Genomic DNA, 27,951 nt, shown 5'->3' on the forward strand with positions numbered 1-27,951 from the left:
GGCCTCTTCTGTTGAACTCGCCACAATACAATGAAGAAACAATACCCTTGTGTTCTCCCATCATCTCTGTATTGGTCTGGTGGTTAGTGCAACAGGGATGGTAAAGCAATGTAAACTAGACAAACACTGAATGCTCAGATTTGAATCTGTGCGGAATGCTTATGAAGTACTTTGAATGATAATTTATGTGAAAATTACAAATTATTAATTGCAGTGTGAATGATAAATCAAAAAAGGAAAAATTGAGCTGAATCCGCTCTAAGGAGCTTCAAGTGGGAATTGTACCCTAATGTTCCACATGCCAGTCATTTGCTTTAACCACGGTACTACTGCAGATATGGAAGTGACTGTGATATTGTATGTAACTGTATTGAATAATCGAGTGTAATATAACTGCAAAGATGGATTAATATAGTAACAAAGTTTATGTCAAATGACATTTAATGAAATGGGACATTTTGTAAAATTAATGTGAAATTATTCGACAATGACTTTTTCAGAAATTGAAGTTGAAAAAAACAACTGTGTTCCAGCCTGGATCTGAACCTACACACCGGCATGCCTGTGCAGCGCTTGCGCTACGGATAGTTGAGCTTAACTGAATTTAGAATAAAATCATAATAATCATTTCCACTGAAAATAAAATTTATATTTTTTATGCATATCTTAAAAAAAATAACAGGCAGTTTTGCTTGAACTTTCTAAAATAGAATGACAAATATGCCTAAAATGACTTGTGTGAATGATGTTTTGATTTGCATTGACTTTCATATCAGAAAAAAAAAAAAAAAACTACCATAGTCATTTAATGCTTTCGATTTCTTATTAAATTGAATTTAGAATACGCCAAACATTTGAACAATTTAAGTGATATTTACTTATGTTTGGGTTAGGATCGAAAACAAGTCTCCAAAAGACGAGCTGCCTCTCGCGAGACGTTCATCGCGATGGCTCGGGCGTGCCAACTATCTGCGGCAAGCCGTGGTGTGCCAGGCGTATGTTTTACCAGGACTTGTTGTCATCATTGAAGTGTTGTGAAATATAATCAAGGGATGTATTGCTGTACGCCAGAGTGAATGTGTCATTAAACATTAAATTGAGTGCATTAAATATAACGTGTGTTAAACTATTGATAATGAAAGATAAATTGTGTGGTAAATTACAAATGATCAATTGTAGATAAATTATAAATGGAAAAGGAGAAGCTGAACTACAACCAGTTCTTTCAGAGGGGAGTTTCAAACCCTCACCTCCTGTTTACTGTTTCATGCGCTGCTGCACTATCCACTGACCCACAGGGGACATGCTTGCTGTATGCCAGAGTGAATGTGTCATTGAAAATTCAATTGAATGCATTAATATAACGTGTTAATTGAATGTTAATGAAAGATAAATAGTGTGAAAATTACAAATGATCAATTGTATATGATTTATGAATGAAAAAAAGAAAAGTTGAACTGCAACCAGTCTAAGGTGGGATTCGAACCACCGAATGTACTAAAATGTGGTCCAAACGGGGTTCGAACCCAGGTTCTCAGTGGTGGGATGCAATTGTTCTTAGGACTGAGCTAAGTGAAGTCTTGTAACTTATGGCTCAAAGGCATCTTCTACTTTTCCTTTCTGCTTTTCCCTTCAGGGGTCGCCACAGTGAATCAGTTGCCTCCATCTAAGCCTGCCTAAGCATCCTCATCACACATCACACTTAACACTTTTCTCCACCCGTTCCAGCCTGCCTGCACACGCTTCATCACTTCTTTTCCACACTCCATTGCTCTGGACTGTTGACCCTAAATACTTAAACTCCTCCACCTTCTTGGTCTCTTCTTCCTGTAACCTCACTTTTCCACTTGGGTCCCTCCCATTCACACACCGATACTCCGTCTTGCTACAACTAACCTTTATTCCCCTCCTTTTCAGGGCAAACCTCCACGCCTCTAGCTTCTCCCCCACGTGTTCCCTGCTCTCACTACAGATCACAATGTCATCTGCAAACATCATAGTCCATGGAGATTCCTGTCTAACCTCACCTGTCATCCTGTCCATTGCCATAGCAAACAAGAAGGGTCTCATTGCTGATCCCTGATGTAGTCCCACCTCCACTTTGAACTCCTCCGTCACACCTACAGCACACCTCACCGCTGTCTTACAGTCCTCATAAATGTCTTGCACCACTTAAACATACTTCTCTGCTACTCCAGACTTCCTCGTACAAAACCACAGTTCCTCTCTGGGCACCCTGTCCTAAGCTTTCTCCAGATCTACAAAGACACAATGCAGCTCCTTCTGACCTTCTCTGTACTTCTCTGTCAACATCCTCAAAGCAAATACTACATCTGTGGTACTCTTCTTTTTTTTGGGGGGGGGGGGCATGAAACCATACTGCTGCTCACAAATGTTCACCTCTGCCCTCAACTACTCTTTCCCATAGCTTCATTGTATGGCTCATTAGCTTTATTCCTCTGTAGTTGCAACAACTCTGCACGTCTCCCTTTTTCTTAAAAATGGGCACCAGCACACTTCTCCTCCATTCCTCAGGCATCTTGTCACTATCTAAGATCCTGTTGAACAACCCAGTCAGAAATTATACTGCTACCTTTCCCAGATACTTCCATACCTCCTCAGGTATATCATTAGGACCAAATGCCTTTCCACACTTCATCTTCTTCAATTCCCTTCTCACTTCATCCTTACTAATCTTTGCTTCTTCCTGGTCCACAACAGTCACCTCTTCTACTCTTTGTTCACTCTAATTTTCCTCATTCATCAACTCTTCAAAGTACTCTTTCCATCTTCCCATCACACTACTGGCATCTGTCAACACACTTCCATCCCTATTCTTTATTACCCTAACCTGTTGCACATCCTTCCCATCTCTGTCTCTTTGCCTTGCCAACATGTATAGATCAGTCTCTCCCTCCTAACTATCCAACCTAGTATATAAGTCATCGTAAGCCCCTTTTGGCCTTTGCCACTTCTACTTTCACCCTACGCTGCATGTCCCTGTACTCCTGTCTACTTTCTTCAGTCCTCTCAGTGTCCCACTTCTTCTTAGCTAACCTATTTCTCTGGATGGATCAACTTCTGCACCTCATTGCACCAACCACCAAGTCTTCTTATCTCCTTCCCTTCCAGATGACACACCAAGGACTGTCCTAACTGTTTCCCTGATCACATTTGTTGTAGTTGTCCAGTGTTGACATTTAACTCTTTGACTGCCAGACGTTTTCAAAAACGGGTTGTCGCCAGTGCCAGCCGATTTAAGCATTTTGAGTGATCTTTCAAGGTCCACAGAAAATGTTGTGTTTGGACTATGGAAACACACATCCTACCAAATGAAAGATTGGACTCTCATCTTTCATCAGAAAAAAAAGTTTGTTTCTACCTTATTCCGTTCTTCAGTAATCAACAATAGAAAATGGTTACTTTCACCGAAATTCTCTGTTTTGAAACAAAAAACGGAGAAAAAGAGCTTTTTGTGAAACAATGTTATTTCATGCACTCTAGTGAATTGTACACTTCTTTTTGTCCATGAATGATGCCACAAACACCTAAATAGTGCTTTACTTCTGTAAAACGCTTTCACCAACAATGAAAAAGTGTTTTTTTGATTGCAAAATGCGTTTATTTCCATTCAACAGTGTAACAATTTGACAAAACAATTTCGCAAACTATTTACAAATGTGTGCAACTGTGGTACTACTTACAATTATGTGGATGTTTCAAATACAGTTTTTCTTTTTGTAACGCTCTCCTGCGTACAAGGAGACGCCAGGACTCGCACACAGTTTACTTTCACTTTCGCATTGGTCCGTTTTGCGTGCAAACGTTACACTTTCTTGACGGCCTTTTTTTCCGGGGAATAAAAAGCAAGTAGCAGACTGTACACACTTCCTCCGATGAATATGCATTGGACTCGGGGCACTCTCCGTCGTCCGATCGAACGTCCGCCTGTGCGTGCTCGGTTGCGCTCCGCGTTGCGACACCGTCATAGCCGCCGCGTCATCGGTTCCAATTTCGCCGTCAAGCTCGGATTCACCTTCATCATCATCAATGTACTCTTTTAGCGTTGGTCGATGCCTTTTGTCTTGTAAGTGTAGAGCTGCTTGCAAACGCTCGCCATTGCCCGTTCCCTCCTCCATCTAGCTCCATCTAACGTCTTCTACTGCCGCGTCAATGCTTTCCAATCACGGAGTCACCATCATCTTCATCATCGATGATGATCATCGTCGTCAACAATGTGCTCTTTTAGCGATGCTTTTGGTCTTTGAAAAAAACGGCTCTGGCGTGAGCTCCTCACGACCGGCCGCCATTTTTCCTTTGTTTTCCATTCTGATCTCCTGCTCGACGCTCTAGCTCCGCCTCTACTGACGCCCACCCGATCTTGTCAAAAGAGAGTCATTGCTGCCCTCTAGGGGCCAAAAATAGTCATTAGGCTCACGAGACCTGCTTAAAACTTTCAGGACAGCTCCGCAAGCCTTCCCAGCACCCGTTTCAAAAAATAAAAATAAAAATGGGAGGACGTCTTTTAACGTCGCTCCTCCGTAGGTTTTTGCAGAACGTCATTTAACGTCTTTGGCAGTAAAAGAGTTAACTGTTTCAATTTACATTTAACTGTTTCAATTTATATTTTAACTGTTTCAATTTAGTTATACATGTGTAGAAGTAGATATTACTATGTTAACCCACACCAGATGTTTCGGAAAGGGTGTGATAAGGATTGCTTTTGATCTCATCTTTATTTGAAGTCCCCTCTCTGTTCCCGGAACAGCAGAAGGGGACCAAAAGGTTCCTGTTTATTTAGCGGGGGGACGTTGAGCGGTTGAGCGCTCTGCTCCTCAACTCATCCTGCCATAAAAATGTATAGGGACCAGAATCTCTCTACATCAAAGACTCTAGTCAGGAAGTACTGTTTTTTGTAGAGGTTCAAAGGAGAGCATAGGCTGGGCTGAATTTAAAGAACTGTGTATAAAGATGCCACTAGATTGTCACACAGACACACACACCCTGGAGACAGACCACCTTTTTCAGTGGGTTCCTGTGCGTGTCTTCAAAAGCTTTTGGAATAAAAAACTTGCAAGAAACTTCTTCATCGATCTCATTTATAATTTATTTGAACAACACAAATGATTACAAAATCCATGTAATCATTACAAAGTGGTGACCCCGACGATTCTTTGACTTGTTCTAGCTGTGGCGTTTATGGACGGATGGAATTTCTGGCGCCATATTAATTGAACGTTAAGTGGAGACACTTATCCACATAGAGAAATTCTGTCTGTTTGGGATCGCTACAGCTGGTGTTTGTCTTAAGAAATGGCTAAATTGTATATGGGATCTGAGTGAACAAGTATTGGTGGAGTTTAAAGTCGTTTTTTGGTTACAAAGGGACGCGGAGTCCTTGATTTTGGATTTTCCTACGACATTTGAACTATACGTACGTGGTGACGGTCATTGTTTACGGAAGTACCATCACGTTGGATTCGGTGCTGCCGTGATTGAGACAGCATGAACAGATTGAAGTGAACGGCTATGTTTGTTAATGTTGTTTTTTATTTTTTGTTGTGTTTAGCTGCTTCGCGAAGTAATCGGTAGATCTGGATATAACTTATTATTCGACGAAGTAATGGTGTATTTTATTTTGTGAGATCCGTGCACTTTGGATATATTTGTTAGTCTGTGGTTATTTTATTTTTTGGAGGAGTGATGTGCAACGTTGCTGAATAAATTTGATCTGTTGAATTGTGATACCATAAGTGAGACGTCACTGATTTAATAATTATTAGATACGACTTGAATATAATTAATATACATTATGGAGGACATTTTTGACCGTGACACAGAGTGGTTCGACCTGGATGTTTTTCCGGTTCATACTCGGAACATATTGTTGGTTACACAAGTTGCAAACGCTTCCAAGGTCGCTTTAGGAGTTTTGCCTGCGGGGCGGAGACGGCAGTTGAAAATTCAGGTAGTGAATGATTGGATGCGCGTGTGTTCGGAAAAATAATGGATGCCGTCGCTACAATCTACGGTGTGTCTAATTTCGTTGATGAAATCGGTTGAACTTGCTTGTGCGAAGAAACGGCGAGCGCTGGATAAGCAGGTAAAAGAAACGACTATTTTGTCTTTGAATGGAAGAAGAGTCAGACAGAACTTAAAGGAAGTGTATCAGATGATGGTTTATGCTAGATTGTTAGCGTTGGGTAGCTCTGTGAAAGTGATTTTGAGAACAAAGAGGCTGATGCTAAGCTAGCGGCTCCGCCGGCGTACGAGTTGCCACGCGCGGGAGATGGGTTGTCCCCTGTAAACCCGTTTACTGAATCTCCATATTGTACTGCTGTTCAGATGCTGCACGATTTGCAGGCACCTATATTAACTGTAAATTCAGGTCATCTCGATGTTCAGTGGAACGGAGGCGATCTTGATAAGACGCTACCGCGCGACTCTGTTTTGAAGGCTGCGGATGCGTTAGCTGCGGGCGTAGCCGCATCTGTTAAGCAATTGGAACAGAAATTGGATAAAGTGTTGGCTATGAGAGATGACCCGCAGGAAAAATTTAACCAAGTGAGAGCTCTTGGCTTAGAATTGAATAGACATGCAGAAATTCCGCAGTTAACTCGTTTTGAGAGGGCGGTAGAAGATGAATTGATGGAACAAAACCGTGTATTAAGAGCTGAAAGGGATGAATTGTTTCGACAACGTGACCATGATATGACTGATGTAGCTTCTAATAAAATTGAAGACATACAGGGGAAGCTGGCACAGTTAACATGTGCTGTGGAAAATGTTTCAAGACCACGTGACATTACTATGACTGACAGATTACCAGACGGTACTCCGACACGACCTGTGACTCGTTCCCAAGTAGGTTTACAAGCACCTATGTTGACAAAAGTCGATCCAGCCACCGGGAATTCTGCTACAATGTACAAGCCTTATTCCCCTTCTGATTTGGCCGTAATTTTACAGAGACTCCCACCATTACCAGCGGGGGGCAGAATTGGCTCAGGTCTTTGCAGAGGGAGGTGATAGGTCAGATTTTGACAGCGGGGGATGTGCGTGCGCTTTTGACCCACGCCTGTCCTCTCTCTCAACTTGAAGTGTTGATGACCAATTCAGGACTGCCATCTTTAATGGATGGTGAAGCACCGTCACGTGATAATTATTTGACACTTTTAGAGGTCCTTGATGAATTGTTCCCAATCCCGGAAATTGTTATTTCTGATTTGATGTTCGTCCCAAAAATTGATGAAGATGCAGCGGCTATATTCATTGACCGTGCGCTTGTAGAATTTTCGTTAAAAACTGGAGACTTGCCAACTGACTCTGCACTATATTCACAAGTTTTCAGAGCAGCTGTCCTAAAAGGTATTCCTAAAACGGTTGTTCAGGCCATTGACTCAAATCCGGATTTGCCCGGAGCAGAATATTCTAGGTGGTTGGCCCATCTTAAACATCATTTGAGGAGGTATGCTAAATATGTCGAATCAAAAACTGAAAAACAAAAGAATACTGAATTACAATTACCCATTATGCAATTGCAAACTTTAAAGAAAAAAGAGGAGAATCCTGTTCTTCCGGCTTGCACTGATGTCTCATCACCTAATAATGTTGTGGGAGATTGTGCCATGTTTCAGTCAGTTCCAATCGTTGGTCGAGATTACTGCTTCAACTGTGGTCAACCTGGCCACTGGGCGGATTCCTGCCGTTTGCCACGCGGCAGAACTCGGCGGCAACAAAGAGGGCGTGGATACTTCCCACAGAGGAGACGTGGCTCACAGAACATGCCCACACGCCGACTGTCATCACAACCGCCAGTGCCGAATCAGCAGTTCCTGCCGCCACCTGGTGGACAGTTTGCGCAATGACTGGACCCTGAATTCACATCCAAAGGCCTCCAGGAACCGATGATTGAGATGGAGGTAGGAGGAACTTCCTTGTCATTTATGGTGGATACGAGAGCTCGTCACTCTACCATTAAGACTTTGCCGTCTGACTGTACGCTCACCACGAATGGCATTTCGCTGGTTGGATTCAAGGGAGAACAAACTGTTTTGAATTTCACAGCCCCTATAAACACGCGATGCTTCACACAAACTTTTTTACATGAGTTTGTATATGCGCCAAACTGTCCAGTGAATCTTATGCGAAGGGATCTTCTCATAAAAACTGCACCATTGATCCAGTGCGGGTCTGACGGACTCACGCTCCAATTCCCAGATGGACATTCATACTACTGCGATGCTGCCTCTGTCTCTGACTCCTGCCCCCAGTTCCCAGTGGTGCCTCAATACGCTATGACATGCGCTCCGGCTGACATCTACTGGGCAAGGATTGACACTGATTCCTCCGACTGGAGGGATGCTGAAAAGTTTTAGACAGAGTGGTCGCCTTGGATTCGTAACCTTCGCTCATACGATATGGTATCTGACTGCTTGCATTGCACTATTTTTTATGACAGATGTGGTGATGAGATATACAGTGATGCCTTCCAAACAGTTGTTGGCAACACATGGGAGTTGCGTGTAGGTGATCTGTTCGCAGGTGGGCCCGGAGTCGCGTTTTCTGTAAGTCTGACTGAAGAACAACTTAAATGGTATGAGATGGCGGAACCACCTGATGAATCTGTGCTGGCATGTCATCCTCATGTTTCATTGATGGTCTCATCCCAGCACACGGCGAAAGATTTGGGTCCATTTGTCCTGGCGTGCACAAAAGCAACTGATTGGCAACACTCGATACACCCAGATTTATTATATTCCAAATCTCTTGATGCCTATTGGATTAAATCTGATTTATTTGCTTCCATCGGTCTGTTTTAGAACATCAACTTTTGGATCGACATCATGGGAGGGAGACATCTGACAGCGACCTTGCTTGTGACATGCTAAACACTTTGCCTGCTAAACTGTGGTCTGATGATCCAACTGACGTAGGCTTGTGTAAAGTTACTCCAGTAACTTTTGACGTAAAACCCAAATCCGTTTGGGTGCCGCAATACCCTATGAAGCCTGACGGTCGTCTTGGCATCTCGGCGACAATTAATGGTTTGCTGAAAGCGGGGGTGCTTTGTAAAATTGATAAGTCGAGCTACAATACTCCCATTCTCCCGGTAGAAAAGAAAAATACTGGTAAATTTCGCATGGTGCATGATCTCAGAGCTATTAATGCTAAGGTGTTGACACCTGCACTGCCGGTGCCAAATCCGCATTCTGCGCTGTCACAAATTACTCCGTTGCATACGCATTTTACCTGCATTGATCTTGCAAATGCATTTTTTTGCATCCCTCTTGACGTGTCTATGCAAAAGTATTTTGCATTTACGTGGAATAATGAGTGTTACTCGTATACCCGATTGCCACAAGGGTTTGTGTTATCTCCTGGTGTTTTTAATGCTTCCCTTAGACAGCTGCTATCATCTCTCCAACAGTAGGTGGATGATCTACTGCTAGCTGCACCGTCCGAGGAGTCCTGCCTTCAAGCTACACAGCTCCTTTTGAGCCACCTGGCTTTGGTGGGCCTGAAGTGCTCCAAGGACAAACTCCAAATTACCCGCCCACAGGTGTCTTTTTTGGGAAGGCTTATTTCAAAGCATGGAACAGGTATTTCTCCGTCACACAAAGATGACATCTTGCACCATCACAAACCGACAAATGTTAAACAAATGTTGGCTTTCTTGGGCTTGTGCAATTATTCCCGATATCATGTTCCGGATTTTGCGGAACTGACTCACCCTCTCAGACAGTTAGTGAATGAAAAAGGGACAAGAAACCTGTCACATGTTCTTGTTTGGACTCATGATCCTGAGACCTCTTTTGTTATGCTAAAACAATTTTTGTCATCAGCCGCGGCCCTTGTCGTCCCTGATTACACTAAGATGTTTTTCCTTGATGTTTCTGAGAAGTCATCGAGTGTGTCCGCTGTTCTTTTTCAAAAGGAGGAGACGGGTAATAGACATGTTTGTCTTTATGCATCAACACCTCTTGAAAAATATGAACAGCGTCACCATGTATGCGCAGCTTTTGCTTCAGCACTTGCACGCTTGATAAAAAAAGCATCTCATATCGTTTTACATCATCCGTTGACAATACGTATATCACATAGTACAGTCCAGTACATAACCAGCCAAGCATTTACTATGACAGGGGGACGACAGAGAAAGATTGAATCAGTCTTGACACAACCGCACATTTTGTTTACACATGAGGGGACAAATATGGCAGACGGCATGCTAGAAGAGCAACCTCACTGCTGCACTAAGCAAATTCTAGAAGATAATTCACTGACAAAAGATCTTTATGAAATCCCATTAAACGACCCAGACCTGATGTTATTCACAGTTGGCTGTTGTTTCAAGGGTAATAACGGACTACAATCAGGTTTTGCTGTAACACAGATGACTGGAACAACTTTTGACCTAAAAGTGGCAGAGAGACTTACAGGGCCTCAGTCAGCTCAACGAGCAGAGATAGTGGCTGTGACAACTGCATTGCAATTAGCAAAAGATAAGACTGTGAACATATACAATGACTCCGCGTATGCACATGTAGTTGTACATACGGCCATCAAAGAATGGCAAAGAAATGACTTCATGACTGCTTCAGGGACACCTATCAAACACCATCAAGACATTTTTGATTTGAAAGACGCCTTGCTACTGCCCAAAGCAGTAGCTGTGATAAAATGCAAGGGACATTCAAAAAAATAATGATTTTGTCTCAGTAGGAAATTATTCCGCTGATAAGGCCGCTAAACAGGCAGCCGGCTACCACACAACACTTCAATTGATGGTGAGCGAGGGTGAATTGGGAGACGGAGAAGAGATAAATCCCCAAACGATCAAACTGTGGCAGGAGAAAGCCAGCCCGGAGGAAAAAAGCGTTTGGATTTCGAGAGCTGCTGAACAGGATGGGAAAGGTATTTGGAGGACAAAAGGTAAATATATCCCATCACAGAAACAATTAAAAATTCAAATTTCTGAAGCCCATGGAATATGCCATGTTGGTGGAGACAAAACATTAAGACGACTGAGTAACTGGTCACATCCTTACATGAGGCAAATTGTCAAAAGTGAACTACAGGATTGCACTTAATAAAATTTTGTTTGTAGTAAATTCAACAGTATGCCTACATCTAAACCTCCTCCTGGTACGCACGATCCAGAAGTGACTGCTCCGGGACAAGTCATTTCAATGGATTTTACTGACATGTTAAAGCCAGTGGAAGGTTACCGATATCTATTGGTGATAGTAGATTCATTTTCAGGATGACCTGAGGCATATCACTGCAAAGCTGAAACAGCAGATGTCGTGGTGAAACATTTGATTAATCATTACATACCATCACATGGGTTTCCCAGAAAAAAATAGATCAGACAATGGAACCCATTTCAGAAACAAACATTTACAGGAAGTGGAAAAAGCATTAGGTTTAAAATATACATTTGGTTCTGTATATCATCCTCAATCTCAAGGACAAGTTGAACGAATGAATAGAAATATTAAAGAAAAATTGGCTAAAGCACTGGCCTCATCAAAATTAAACTGGCTACAAGCTCTTCCTATTGCATTAATGAATGTACAAATGTCATTAAATTCAGCTAAAGGTTGGACTCCGTTTGAAGGTCACAAAAACAGACCATTTCCGGCTCCTAATGTTCTGCTGGGAGAGTCGCAAATTGCAGGACCTCTAGTACTTAAACAGATACTATCTACATTCTCCAAGCTAACGAATAAACAACCAGATGTTTCTTCAGAAATAAATAATTGTGAATATATGTGGTTAAAAGTTATTAAACGCAAATGGTGTGCTCCTAGATGGACTGGACCGTTCAGAACCACGGAGAGAATGTGATGTGTAGTGCGTTTGCATAAGAAAGGCGACACCTGGTGGATGGTAATTTTTCATGTATTAAACTGACAGGCACTGGGGAAAAATTGGGAAAATTAAATCACATCACTCACTGCATTTCAGCGATAGATGTTGGACGAAAATTTCAACCGCAATCCAGAGCGGACATTTGGTGGTGGTGCGGGGCTGACCGAATATTTGATAAGTTACCGATTAATGTGCAAGGATATTGTGCTCTCATTACCCTTCTTCTGCCAGTACAAGTTTTCCCCACATCTGTTGATAACCTTTTACAAATGATTGATACTTGGAAACCAAAATCTTCTCCTCCTTTTCACAGAGTCAAACGTTCTTCTTGGCAAGAGCAAAATGTTCCCACCTACATCGATGAAATTGGGGTACCTAGAGGCGTTCCGGATGAATATAAATTGGCTGATCAAATAGCTTCAGGATTTGAATCTCTAATTTGCTGGTGGTGTACAATTAACAAAAACGTAGATAGAATTAATTATGTACATTATAATGTTCAAAGGCTAGGAAATTGGACTCTATCTGGTTTTGAGGCTGTACACAGCCAGTTAGCGGCTACATCTTTGATGGCATTTCAAAATCGTATTGCCCTAGATATGTTGCTGGCAGAAAGGGGCGGAGTTTGCTCAATGTTTGGAGATCAATGTTGTACGTTTATTCCAAATAATACAGCACCAGATGGTAGTTTAACTGTCGCAATTGAAGGACTCCGTACACTTAATAAAAAAATGAAAGAGCATTCTGGTATAGACACTTCGGTATGGGACAATTGGATGCATGTTTTTGGCCGCTATAAAACTTTAGTTTCCTCAATTCTGATTTCTGTTGCTGTATTTGCTGCATTTTTAACTACATGCGGTTGTTGTTGTATTCCATGTATTCGTTCTCTTTGCCAAAGAATTATTACCGCAGCTATTGAAAAACAGGATGTACGAAATAAGACTTCTTATATGATGGTGGAATCCGTGCTTTCTCCAGCAATGCCTGCGGTCGTGACATCAGAAGAAGATCCCGCTGGAATTTTTCTCTAAAAATAGTTTTTTAAGGTTTAAATATGTATAAAGATGCCACAAGATTGTCACACAGACACACACACCCTGGAGACAGACCACCTTTTTTCAGTGGGTTCCTGTGCGTGTCTTCAAAAGCTTTTGGAATAAAAAACTTGCAAGAAACTTCTTCATCTATCTCATTTATAATTTATTTGAACAACGCAAATGATTACAAAATCCATGTAATCATTAAAAAGTCATTTGGAAGCACCTCCTGATCATCCAGAGCCTCAACTCCTTCCTAAAAGTCATACAACACTCTTCCTTTTTCAGCTTCCACCATTTCGTCCTCTGCTCTGCCTTTGCCGTCTTTGTCTTCCTCACCACCAGAGTCATACTGCACACTATCATCATATGCTGTCTGGCAACACTCTCACCTACCACTACTTTGTAGTGGCTGATCTCCTTCAGATTTCACCGTCTACACAAGATGTAGTCTACCTGTGCACTCCTACCTCCACTCTTGTAGGTCACCCAATGTTCCTGCCTCTTCTGGAAAAAAGTATTCATGACAGCCATTACATTCTTTTTGCCAAGTCAACCACCATCTGTATTGCGTTCCTCCTGGATACCAAACTTGCCCATCACCTCCTCATCGCCTCTGTTTCCTGCACCAACGTTTCCATTGAAGTCTGCACCAATGACAACTCTCTCACTTCTAGGGATGCTCTGCATCCTTTTGTCAAGGTCCAACCAAAAATTTTCCTTCTCCTCCAGCTCACATCCTACCTGTGGCGCATACACCTTCCTCCTCTGCATCATGTCAGCCAGCTCTCTACCTTTTCCTGTCATAGTTCCAACATTCAAAGCCCCTACTCTGAGTCCTAGACTTTTGATGTTCCTCTTCTCTTTCTTCCTACGAAAACACCTTCCTCCTCTCCTTCTTCGACCAACAGTAGTCCAGTTTCCACCGGCACCCTTTAGGTCAACAGCACCAACGGCGGTCGTTGTTAACCCGGGCCTCGACCGATCCTGTAGGGAAGTCATATATTTGATTCGCATGTTTGATTTGGCAAAAGTTTTTACGTCGGACGCCCTTCCTGACACAACCCTCTGTATTTATCCGGGCTTGGGACTGACACAATAAGACACTGGTTTGTGCCTCCTTGCATGGCTCAAAGGCATATTTATATTCAAAGTTTTTGTACAAAGCTGAACGGGGACACGTGTTTAATAATTTCAGTGAAATTATAATGCATTTGCTGACATGACAAGTTGGTATACATTTATATCCCTTAAAAATACTTGCCATGGATATATTTGCAATGTACAGTCGGAGAGAGAGTTGGTAATGATGATCAGTTGTATGCATGTTAAGTGGGCATGGAAAGTGGAACTTAGAAAAAGTTAAATGTCAGTCCCATTGAAAATGAATGGGGAAAAGTTGATATTTAAATTTATGTTAAATTGTGCGAGTACTGTAAGTAATGTGGACTATATATATTCCCAGGAAGCCATGAATTTGAAAGTTGAAATTTGAACGGTGTGAATCAGAATTAATATGAAGGAGTTATCGCACGGCAAAAAAGTGAGGGGAATAAAAATGCTATAATAAGTATAATAATAAAGGTTAGAAACAACATTCCCAGAATACGTGGTAATTGTGTCAACTTGCCAGTGTGCCAGAGGGTGCACAAGCTGTACACAAGTAACTTCAAGAGACTACTTTTATTTATTTATTTTTTTGGGGCGAGCTCAGTATTGTTCATTCGGTAATTTTACCGATTTGACATGTCATCATCATTGCTCTCTCTTTAATTTATTTTTATTTTATTTTATTTATTTTGTGTGTGGGTGAGTATGTGAATGTGCGTGTGTGCGTGCGTGTGAGTGTGTATTCATTAGTTCACCTAAAACCTATTTAAAAAAAACATTCCGTTCACCTAAACCGAACACTTCAGAACCCAGCCAGAGCCGTGAGGCCGTCAGGAGACCCGAGGAAGGACCAAAGAAAAGAAAGGAAAGTGAAATCCAGCACCGACCAGACACCACCCACCACCCACCGGGCCACCAACCCCAGAAACATCCAAATTCCAACAAATCAGGGAGACCTCAAGAGACCAAAGGAGAGACTGAGGAAAGGAAGGAAGGACAGACGAAGCAGAGTGAGATCCACAGACACAAGCCTCCACCGATTCAACGACCAGAGGAAGAAGCAGATTGTGTCTGAGTTTCGATAGATGCTGGTGGGGTGGATCTAGCATGCATGAAAATCTCCACCAAAGAGGGGAGCCGTCGACCCCCGCCAGGACAGAGCAAGCGCAACACCTCAGGCCCCCCCCAGGCCACGGCAGCGCAAAGGGACAACCCCCGGGCCCCGCAGGGGCCACCGGCCGGAGAGCAAACCCAGGAGCAGGAGCGCCCCCCAACCCAACGCAGCAGGACGGGGCACTGCAGGCCCGCCAGGCACCCCACCGGTCCACAGCCCCCGCTCCCCCCGCCTCCCATCCACCCCCGCCATCCACCCCAACCCAGCCCCAGCCGCCCCCAGGCCCCCAAACTCCCAGACACCCCTTTTTCAGCGATGCTTTTGGTCTTTGAAAAAAACGTCTCGGGCGTGAGCTCCTCGCGACCGGCCGCCATTTTTCCTTTGTCTTCCATTCTCATCTCCTGCTAGACGCTCTAGCTCCGCCTCTACTGACGCCCACCCGATCTTGTCAAAAGAGAGTCATCGCTGCCCTCTAGGGGCCAAAAATAGTCATTAGGCACAACAGACAGACTTGAAACTTTCACCAGACATGCGGAAGGGTTTCCTCTACCCGTTTCAAAAAAAAAAAAAAAAATCATTGGATGACGTCTTTTGACGTCATTGGCAGTGAAGCGTAGGTTTTTACTTGACGTCTTTAAACGTCAGTGGCAGTGAAAGAGTTAAAAAGAAGAAAATGACCTCTCCAGGTCACTTTTGACCTACCTGTGGATTTAAAGGCACTCAAGTACATTTTTGACAAATTACTTTCTTTTCTTTCTTGAGAAGTTACTTTTTTTCTTGAGGTTACTTTCTTTTCTATTCTACGTGTATTGCATGCCAGTGGTACAATGACAGGAAATACCTAATCCCCTAAGATTTGAGTTACATGGTTTCTATACGATCGATACATTTTTATTTCCGCATATTGAGTCACTGATGGGATCTAAGAATATCTGATTACATGTAAGAATTGGAGTCACATGCGTTAGATGTGTACAGTAAATGTTTTTTTCCCCCCATTTAAAGGGGAAATACAGCTTTAAAAGCAGAGACGTTCAGGAGGTAAAATAATTTGTGTTTGTATTGAGGCTTTTGTATACCAACCTTTCCTTTTATTTTTATACTCATGGGAAAGAAATTCAATAAGGCTGTTTTACATCCAAATTAAATCAATTAGTCTGTCTCTTGAATATAATTAGCAGAGCAGTGCATTTTTCTTTTAAATTTGATAAATTTATTTTGCCAGTAATGGTCTGTTCTCACGAGCTTGTTTTTGTTATAACTAAAAACCATTTACAAAAAAACTATGAAATCAATGCGCAACCACATCCAAATCCATTTGACCTGGGTGGAAGAAAAAAAATCTAATAATGCAAATTTTTTTAATCCCTTGCGCTTAGGCAACATAATCGAAACAGACATTAAAAAGTGAGAGGTGCACAATCTTCCTTGTAAGTGTACACTCATGTAGTTGCTTTGTGCAGTGTCGACTCACGCAATCTGTGTTCCATTCATTGTTTGTCCAGCCATTTATTGATTCATTAATTTTGCACAAACAGAACAACTAGAAATTAGTGACAAAGCAGGAAATTTTCTTTTTTTTAAATAGTTATGTCTCAAGTAAGCAAAGTTTGAAGCGAGGATGAGTCTGGAGCAACATGCGTGTGGGTACGGGAAAAAGAGGGATGAACGTGCCGAGGCATACTGTGTCTGCATTTATGGTGTATTAAAAATTGCTTCTTTGGTTTCTTGTCTTAGTGAAAAGTTACACACACAGGCATTTTTGTTGGAATTATCTCTATCATTGAAAACCTGGATAAATTGGTTGTACTTAAAACATTTACATCCAGGGATTACCTCAAAAGGTTTACATTATTTAGGTAGAAATCGATGAAGATTGATGAATGATACTGTATAATCTCATTCTATGAACGCAATGTTAATCAGAATACCGTGTTTTGGCTCGTGCTGGCACATGCAATGTATTCTTGCAAAAAGAAAGAAAAGTTCCCCTTACATAATATACAAAAAACATAAGAATATAATAAAAACCTATCAAAAGGAACAACCTAAAGAGAATTTACTTCAGTCAATGCAATATACAGTATTTGTGCAATAAACAAGACAGGAACTTTAAAAATAATAATAATAATAATGAGTGTAACGTAATAATGTGTAATGAGCATAAATGTGTATACTGCAAGGTTATTCTTCAGCATTTGAATTATTGGAGGTATCTCATGTCAACCTAAGTACAGCATTACCTGCTGAATGAATATAAAGAAATTAATACATTAACAAAAACGTTTTTCAAGCACTCCTGGTACTGCAGATGGGTAAAGTCAAACAAGAGACGCATTGTCTGAGGTAGGATGGTGAGTGCTTCCATTTACAAGGCTACCATTTAAGATGAACCCCACTCTGCTCTCGAGGGGTTAATTTGTGTTGTAGTGTTGTCATGATAACATTTTGACTTTGATACTATACCCGCATCTCGATACTGGCGAGCCATGACTCTCAGCAAACTGGCTCTAACACCTAATTTAAAAAATAAATAGAAAATGTGTTGCAAGCCGGAAGCTGTCTGTTGGATCAGGTTGTATCCTTTCTGTTTAAATAAATTATAATAAATAATTGAGCAAGTCTAGATGACTGATAACGTATTGGTATCACTCAATAGTAACTAATGGGCGCGATTGATGGCATGTCAGCGTGGTAACGTCACATCCGCCCCAACAAGGCGACAAGCATTAAAATAAATTATTTAACAAATATAAGACTGGACACAAACATGAGAACACTAGATATTGATCAACCTTCACAATATTGCTCCATTTCCCCATCAGTACCTCGGAATGGGACACCAGACTTTAAATACATTTGATTGCTTTCTGGAAGTCTCTTCCAAACTGACTTACTACAGCCTCTGAAATGTGTTTGAGGAAAAGTAACAGGAGAATGAACACAAGGTCCAAATTTGACACGGAATGCCAACATTTTTAGGTTTGCTCCCCCAGATTGCGTATCTGGCACACAAAAAAAAAGCCTAAATGAAAGACTTAAGAAAGTGGTTGAAATAATCTAGGCACACAGAAGTACGGTGTGCGCCTTTTTCACTCTAAAGCGCATAACTGAAAATGACTAACTGTGAGAAACATGGTTGGTATAAGGGAGTCTTACGAATTGATGGGGAGAAGGATGATGTCACAACAGAGAGAAGTTAAGCCGTTTGTGAGCATATGTGTGTACGTTACACAGCAGGGTCTATTGCTTTAATCGACTCTACAAGTGAATTAGGGAGGGGGAAGTGATGTGTTGTTTACTCATTTGAGCTGAGCTACTGTGGGTCAGCAACCTGGGATTCAGCTGTAAATGATGATAGCAAAACTTTGTTCTTGCTGAGTTTTTCTCCTGGGGTTTACAAGAAAAATTGTGATATGAGGGTTTTTCATTTGCTTCAGAAGTGGGACACAATGACACTTGTCAAGGGAGAATATATCATGCTTATGTATTCAGCTCCAGTACGCAAGAAGGAAAAGCTACTGCTAGAAGGAAAGGAAAAGGTTTGCACTATTTTTTTAGCGTTTCAATTAGAAAGCAAGAAATACAGCATGCATTATTTTGTACACTCTGTATTAGAGTGCAATAATCATATGCAAAGTGTCATACACTTGCTCCACAATGCTATAGTTTATAATATTGATGTGATCTAAGCACAGATAACACACCAAGTGTCACATTGCCTAACGAGATGAGTAGAAACGTGTCAAAAACAATATTATTCTGTTCTGGAAAGTCATTAGTCGGGTTTCCATCCAAAGGTTTTGACATTTTTATGCGAATTTGGTGAAAATGCGCAAAACGGACATGCGACTTATGCCCGTTTCCATCCGCTCTTCTTTTGCAAATATGCGGCACGAGATGACGTAGTGACGGAACTTTGGGACAATGGGAAGTTCCAGATGGGAATGTTGGTTTTGACGGACTGAACGGAAGTAGTTTGTCTTGTTGGCTTCCCTCCCGCATGTAAGTGAAGTGTGTTGTTATATTGAGAGCTGATGTTAATAAAGCCATCTAAAATTGCATTCATGTTTTTTTCTTTAATTAATTATAAAAATAATTGTGTTTCTTCGTCTCCCCAAACATATCTTACTACCATCCGCCATTCATTGTGATGTATATCCGGTATTGTAGTCGCTTATTCGCAAAACCTGTTTCCATCGCCAAAATGTAAATTTTTCTTTTTTCGATACGCTTCAAAAACCACCCCCTCCAAGAAGCGTTTTTGCGAAGTTTGGGCCTTTTTTCGAATTTCTGGCGTTTCCATTCAGTTTCTTTTTGGATGGAAAGCCACCTAGTGTCAGTCCTACTGACTGGGAATGAGAAAACACATTTGAAAATGGCAAATAAGAGATCACCCAGAGGAAAATTTTATTGCTCAAAGCTTGATCGTCTATGTCTTGTGAGACAAATTTGAGAATCTCACCACAGTCTCATTTTACTCTCTCTTTTGTCTCAAACGTTTCTCATTTGTTTCTCCTGAAATTCACTAGGAGAAATAAGGGAGACATTGCAATTAAAGAGGGAATCATACTTGAAACCTAATGGAGATAACTTTGAGATCTAACTTCAAGGAGAAAATGAGCATAAGGAGAAATAAGTAAGACTATGTGGGACAAATGTGAGAATCTCATTTCCGTCTCATTTTACTCTTTTTTATATCCAGTGTCGCTCATGTGTTTCTCCTAAAATTCACTAGGAGAAATAAGGGAGACATAGAAACGAAAGAGGGAGTCATACCAGAGACTTAATGGAGATCATTTTGAGATCTAACTTCAAGGAGAAAATGAGCATAAGGAGAAAAAAGTCGGACTATGTGAGACAAATGTGAGAATCTCATCTCAGTCCCATTTTACTCTCTCTTTTTTCTCAAACGTTTCTAATTTGTTTCTCTTAAAATTCACTAGGAGAAATAAGGGAGACATTGCAATTATAGAGGAGAGTCAAACGTAAGACTTACTGGCGATACCTTGGAGATCTCCAAGGAGAAAATGAGCAATACTGAGATACTATTAAGCAAAATCAAAAGCAAAAAACGTTATTGCTTAAAGCTTATATTTAAAATCAACATCAAAGGCAAATGTATTAAATTAATTGCCAAAACAAAAATCAACGACATTTTTGCTTGAATTATAGTTTTGAAAGCTTAGATTGTAGTTGCAGTTGTTTTTTTAAAAGCATTTTTGTTATTTCATTTTGTTAATGAAAAGTTTTTTTCAATTTTAGTTTCAATTAACTAAAACAACGTAGGTAAGGACACTGACATATAGTCATTAGGCTTTATAATTCTATAGTTAATGACAGATGAGCTGACAGACAAATGATTTTCCCTTTTGGGATGAATAAAGTGTTCTGGATCCAACTTAATCATAATATTCTTTATTAAATTCAACAAAGCACTGAACAAAAATAACTTGAAAAAGTCACGTTATATACAATTACTGTAACTAAAATTATCATTATACAAACAACAACAATGAACAGTCAATCAAAAATGAAAATGTAACCTTTATTCAATCACCCTCATGCATATGAAGTGTTAGGAGAGGTTTCTGTATCATCCCAACACCTAGGGGGGGGGGGGGGGGGGGGGGGGCTCACGGTAGTTGTGCGTTGGGAAGATCCAGAAACCTCTCCGAACACTTCAACTACATGAGGGTGAATGGATAAAAGTTTCATTTTTGGCTAATTATGCTTTTAACTACATTAGTGTAAATGAAGCAATGTGATACATTGGGTTCTGTTGAGAAGCAATGCCAAATTTAGGCAGGATCAGAGTCACAGAGATTTAGGCAACAAAGTGTTCATAAATGACTATTTTACAAATTTTATTTGTGCTTCTAAATGGTAAATCGACGCCTTCTTAATATAATTGCCTATGTAATTTATTTCAGATTTTTCAGGAAACAAAAAATGTTACCATTTACATCATAAGGAGATTAAGGCACAAAAAAATATTGCAAAAAAATGACTTAGGCAATTATTTTAAGAGGGTGATCATGGTACTTCATTTATATAGTGCTTTCCCACCTTACAAGGCCCTCAAAGTTGATGCATCATCAGGAGCAACTGGGGGTTCAGTATCTTGCTCAAAGATACTTCGGCGTGGTCACAATGACATGGGATCAAACCCACAACCTCTGGGTTGCGAGACGGCCACTTTACTAATCGGCCAGGACACCCCGTAATAAACAATTCAGTCTGATCTAAGGCTAGGCAATACGGCTGAACGTGTATTTTTACTTTTACAGTCATCTTTCACATGAACCTCATGATTTACAGAAAACACTTTACTTTAAAGTGTATCTTAATAATGCATTCCAAATAGACACCTTCTTAATGTTTGCAACCTTTCCGTTTACCTTTCGAATTGAACACTGCTGATCAGAAAACAAAAACAATGTTGGAATATTTATGATGATTGGATCTTTAAACAACAGTGACATGAGGAAAACTTAGCAACTACAGTCATTTCCCTTTGCTCGTCACCGACCCCAAGCTCCCCTAGAAGGTTTAACTGTCATTGCCTGAAACAAGCAGAAAACTGTAATAAACATTTTTGGGGGAGGTGCATTTTGATTACTGTGTTCTTTTATTATCATAGTTAGTAGTTATTATTACTCACAAGTTAAATTAACTATGAGTCTGTGTGCACTGTTGTTGAGCTGTAATTGTGTTTATGGTTTTGGAAAAGGGAGCTGTGCACCTAAACAATATCAACAACACAGCATGTAAGTTTCAAACATGCAATGCAAAATACAGCATCAATGCAATACAGCATCATCAAAATTAGGTCGTGTTCAGAATCATTTAGCTGTTCTGCTCTCCTCCTCATATAAAATTTTGTGGCCAGAACATTTTGGTAAAAGAAAAGGGGGAGCGGGGGCTGTGGACCGGTGGGGTTCCTGGCGGGCCTGCAGTGCCCCGTCCTGCTGCGTTGGGTTGGGGGCGCGGGCCGCGTTGGGGTGGGGGGCGCTCCTGCTCCTGGGTTTGCTCTCCGGCCGGTGGCCCCTGCGGGGCCCGGGGGTCGTCCTTTGGCGCTGCCGCGGCCTGAGGGGCCCTGAGGTGTTGCGCTTGCTCTGTCCTGGCGGGGGTCGACGACTCCCCTCTTTGGTGGAGATTTTCATGCATGCCAGTTCCATCACACCAGCATCTATTGAAACTCAGACACAATCTTCCTCAGGTCATTGAATCGGTGGAGGCTGTTGTCTGTGGATCTCACTCTGCTTCGTCTGTCCTTCCTTCCTTTCCTCAGTCTCTCCTTTGGTCTCTTGAGGTCTTCCTGATTTGTTGAAATTTAGATGTCTCTGGGGTTGGTGAAGGACTCTGGTTGGTGGCCTGGTGGGTGGTGTCTGGTCGGTGCTGGATTTCACTTTCCTTTCTTTTCTTTGGTCCTTCCTCGGGTTTCCTGACGGCCTCACGACTCTGGCTGGAAGTGTTCGGTTTAGGTGAACGGTATGGGATTTTTTTAATAGGTTTTAGGTGAACTAATGAATACACACACACTCGCACGCACGCACATACACATAATCACCCACATAAAAAAAAAAAAGGAGAGCAATGATGATGTCGAATCTGTAAGATTACCGAATGAACAATACTGAGCTCTCCAGAAAAAAAATTTAAATTATGTTACGTCATATTATGAACTTTAAAAACATACCAATATTATCTTAAAATGTTCCTCTTTGCCACATTTGTCTTCATGGGTAAGACCTGCACATCTTCTTCCTCCCCATTAAGTATGTGCAAAGTTACATCCCTGTCACTAATTTAAACACTTGGATGTGGTGGAAGTTAGTTTACCTCAACTCTCTTTGGGTTCTTCTAATACTTTGTGAGTGTTTGTTTACCTGACTGTTTCCTTTTCATGGAGTTGACATCAAACTCAGGACAAGGTACATCATGCCTTCCAAGTTTGGATAAGTAGTGAATAAATAATTAGCCATCTTGATTTGAAGACGCTGCGATCACCCGTACGCCACGTGGCTCGTCAAAACAGTACCAACAACCTGTACATGAACAGAATATATTAAAAGCAACGAAGTACAACATCTACATATTTGTTATATTATAGTGTGAAACTAATGCAATGTTCATCATTAGCTCAATAATTAATATAAAGGTTCTTACTTGCCTCACCAACTGAAAAACCTGCAGCATGACAGATGACACCTCTCTGCTTAGTTTCCTGATGAAAGGAGTTACAGTGAGAAGAAAAACAAGTTACAGATAAACTTTGTTAATACATTTCTACACCATCACACTTACTTTAAAAACTAAACCTAACAACATGTAACATATTCTACTATTGTTAGTCAATGTTCTGTCTTCAACTGTTATGATAGCATGTTAAAAAAAAAAACTTAAGCTTCATTCATGTACTTAAGCACTCATGTCCCGTTTCAGTGCTGTTGGTTAGCTTACTAGCATATGTTAGCAACAAAGCACACCTTGCTTTTATTGCTAATAGATGATTAGCAACTTAGCTTTAACTTTTAGGATGATATGGAATAATTTATTCTGTCAAACAACCTCTTAAGACGTATGCTAAGTGACAGGAGTGAAAAATGAAAGAGTGATTGAAGAAGGTATATTAAAAATCCATACTTTTACGTGTCCAATAAATCAAATTGTGGGACAAGAAATGAACAGAGTTCATGCGCAGGATGACTTATTCCAGAGATCTCCGTTACATCATTGAATCAAACTCAAACAGTTTCAGATCAATAATGCCACTCCTCTTTCGAAGAGCCCACACTTTATTACAACCAAATTGCAAGAACAGTGTCTCCAACTCCGCCCCTCATGAATAAGTAAATGTGTTATATAATGGAAAAATACAGATTGAAAAACAGACTTCTCAGCACACAGATACAGCTGTATTCGTCTCTAGTCAAAATGTACTTTCAAGGCACTTCTCAGTACTTTCTCCCATAACAAAATCTCACAAACAAGTTGAACAACAGCTCCTAATGTAACATAGTTATATGAGTGTGCGCTCTCTCTCACGAACAGAAATGTGTTTTCGCACAGAGAAGGAACTTCTAGACCAAACAATATGTCCCAGCTTAAGGTCAAATAATACTGAGTTCAAAACTACTTTACCTACTTCACATCTATAAAACATTTCAACATGGTTAATATAAAGAATTAAAATGTTAATCATGTATAACAATGGTTAATATATGAAATAAAGTATTAAAAATGTTAATAATTTATAACATGATACACATTCTATTTATTTTTATTTTACTGCACATTTTACCAACCTGAAACACTGCCACTTTTGGATTCCTGTTCACAGCCATAGACTCAAAAGCACGGCTGTTGGCACGTCGAGATTCTTCTTCTACTCGGTGTGTGTCTGTGTCTGTCTGGTTAGAAATATGGCCACCTGATGGCGTAACTGTGAAACTGCGATCCAACGATCCAACCTAGATATTATTCATTCATTTGCTATTTGTTTTATTAAATTGAAGCAAATCTTTGGTCAGATGGAAAAAGATTGTCTCGACAGCACCTAACTAAATATTATGGCATTAAAAGAATAACTACTGAGGAAAATTCTAGATAACCACAAACAGCAATGTCTGTCAAATAGACAAGACCAAAATGTATATGAAGCTATAAAATATCAAATGTAAAACGAAGGGGAAATAATATACTTACTCTTGAATCACAGCAAAAATTGGTGACTGCTGTTGACCTTTGAAGAACTTCTCACCAGCACGTGACAAGCACATACTTTGCACATTTAAGTACAATAAATACAAAGTCTTATTGTTTGAGGAGAAACTATTGATTGGACCTGAAAACAAAATTAACATAAAACTAACACTGTCAAATAGCAATAGTATTTGTAGTAGTGTAAAACAAACAAGCATGCAATTACAAAAAACAACATTCCTCCAGAAAAAGTTGAAAGTGAAACTATATCACACGGCTAATAATTGATTACCTTTTTCTGAATTAGGTTAAACTGTATTTTCATGATATGCAATTGTGAGTTCTGCAGTTCTGATTCAGCAGACACATCCACATTTTGTTGTTTCCCAGAAACAATTATTATTTTTTTTTTACTTTCTTTAAAATCTTAAAAAGTAATATACAGTATAATATATAAGATATGCAAGATAAATTAAAAAAATATATATATTTTAAATATATTTTTAATTGATTTTATGGAAAACTTGTGGTGGCCAATTTACTTGGGTGGCCCGCCCAAGTATTAACATGGTGTGGGAAACACTAAACTAATAGTACAAACAAATTGACGAGACAACCTGGACAAAACACAAACGGCGAACTGAGAAACACTGAGAAATATGTGAGACCTTATTGAGATATCATCTAAAACTCCGAAGGAGACTAATTTGAGATTAAGTGCATGGCTTTGCTCCTGAGAAAAAGATGAGACACAGGAGCAACACACCTTAGTCTCAGTTTGGTCTCACATCAATCTCGTTGTTGTCTAGGAGAAGTAAATGAGACATGTTTGAGATCTCAAACATGTCTCATTTGTCCATTTCGTTTCCTCTGGGTAGTGCCACTTAAGTATTAGGGGTGGAAATCGTTCACTGTCTTTGACTTTGACCCTCAGATTTTTGGGTCTGCGATTCGATTCAGAATAGATTTTTGATTCAGAATACTTTGATTAACAATCATTTTATAGATGTGCAAAGAAATTGTCATGATCTACTCCAGCCTGACTCACTAATGCTAATTAGCGCGCTACTCACTGCAATCGTAATATTACTCACCGGCATATGCTCTTCCTAAGCTTAAAAACAAAACAAACAAAAAAACTTTTATTGGAATAACTTGATCGGGACTTTTTCCTTCTACTCTCTAATGTGACTATAGCTTAACAGTGTATCAGAATGAGCAGAACCAAACTGCACCTAAGTGGTCAAATTGAGTATAACATGAACAGGGCTCCAATAAAGACACACACAAACAAAGTCAAGACAGTATAAAATAATTCAAATGAAATTGATTTGGGAACATTTAAAATCGATTCTGAATCGTATTAAATGAGAATCGCGATTCGATTTTTCCGCACACCCCAAGAATGTATAGTGAATTATTATGAATTACTGAAAATAGTCAGTTTTCTTATGTCACGTAAAAATGAATGATATCTTTTTAACTTTGAATAAAATAAGCAGATGCATTTATTGTCTTTATGTTCAATTTAGGTTCATCAGGTGTCCGTCCCGGGTATGACGCCTTGTGCCCCAAGCCCCTAGCAGATTTTATAAACCCCATTGTTTCGGTCCGCTGTTATGCAGGTCCCATCAGGCGTCCCGTTTTTTTGCCATGTGTATGTCAGGCAAATAAAATACTATAAACCGATTGAAAGGGAATTTAACGGTTAAATTCCTTCATAAATGTGTTCACATTCACGTTGTCATTCTCATCTGCATGTAATTGCTAGCAAGCATGTTTATGTCATTCCGGAACTACTTCCTGCTTCCGTCTGTAAGAATCATATGAGAATTGTCCTATTATTTTTATTAAGCTATTTTCAGGCTTTTGCTCAAATATTACATACCCAAAATAAAAAGAGGATATCTCTGCAACAACAAGGTCTATTTGAATAATTATTGTGACATAAAGGGAACACTTGGGAGATTTGTTCAAATGTGTAAATATCTTATTTTACTAGTTAAAAGTAAATGAACATTGCACACAGCACAAATGCAACATTTTCTGGCTCGCTTAAAAAAAAAAAGAAGTAGCACTTTTACGACAATTATCTCTTTGGAATAATCCAGCTGCACCTCTGAACATCCACCAAATCATAGCTCAAGAAGAAGACGAGGGCTTTGTCTGCATGGGACCTGCCTCAATTTGAACAGTTCCTTGTGTAGAATGAAACTGTTCACTACAGCAATGTCCATAAAGTGGTAAAACAAAGTCTTGTACCACTTCATGGTCGTGTGGCTGATGCTGTAGGATGTCACCAGTGCATCAGACAAATGCACACCCACACCACCTTGTGATTGTAGTCCACGATGCTGTCCGGAACTGGTATGAACTTGCTTTTCCATACCCCAGCATCCTTCACCTTTCTCCTCACTGTCTGTCCACTGTAGGCCTGATGCACCTTGGAGCACATTGTCACCTCTCTTGTGTCCCTCCACTTCACGAAGAAGAGTTTACCACTCCGGATCCAACGCATGTCCCTCCTCTCAGCCTTTTTGGGAAGGTAATTGGTCTGGCTTTGAGGGAAGCCAATGCGGTTTTTGCGAATGGTACCACAGCAACCAATGTGCTTGGCGTACAGATCCTCGAAGAAAGCCGGGCTTGTATAAAAAATTGTCTGTATACAAGGTGTAGACCAAGTAGAGGAAAATGCAAAAGGTCCATCACTGATGAGTAACAAAGGCCGTGAGCTGTGGGGAACTCACTTTTACCTGTGTAGACAAAGAAATTCCAGGTATAGCCTGTCAATGAATCAGCAAGTACAAACAGTTTGTAACCCCACTTTGTTGGCCTGTCCCTCATGTACTGCTTAATGCTTATCCTGGATTTGGTTCCAAAAATTTCCGGAAAAGGTGCTTTGCAGGCGTTCACCATCACATCATTATATTCTTTCATAATTAGTGCAATGTTTCACACAAATTATTTTTCAAGCTCGGGCTTATTAACCTGATACAGCAGTTGCCGATCATACCCAACGCAAGCTTTTCTGGCAGCATATTTCCAATTTTGCAATGCGTGACAAACATAAGGTAACAGCAAAGCCAGCTTCCAATAGCTTAT

General features: G+C 40.5%; 1 long non-coding RNA gene across 1 annotated transcript; it reads right to left on the reverse strand.

The window, feature by feature from the left end:
- Nucleotides 1–20,796: 20,796 nt before the first annotated feature.
- Nucleotides 20,797–24,884, reverse strand: LOC144059243 (uncharacterized). Its single transcript, XR_013295612.1, has 4 exons — nt 24,453–24,884; nt 23,318–23,371; nt 23,034–23,192; nt 20,797–22,609 (listed from the first exon to the last, which is right to left on the reverse strand). It is a non-coding gene; the product is annotated as an uncharacterized LOC144059243 (long non-coding RNA).
- Nucleotides 24,885–27,951: the final 3,067 nt, after the last annotated feature.

Source organism: Vanacampus margaritifer, chromosome 10, assembly GCF_051991255.1.
Source record: "Vanacampus margaritifer isolate UIUO_Vmar chromosome 10, RoL_Vmar_1.0, whole genome shotgun sequence".
In the NCBI taxonomy this organism is placed as follows: domain Eukaryota; kingdom Metazoa; phylum Chordata; class Actinopteri; order Syngnathiformes; family Syngnathidae; genus Vanacampus; species Vanacampus margaritifer.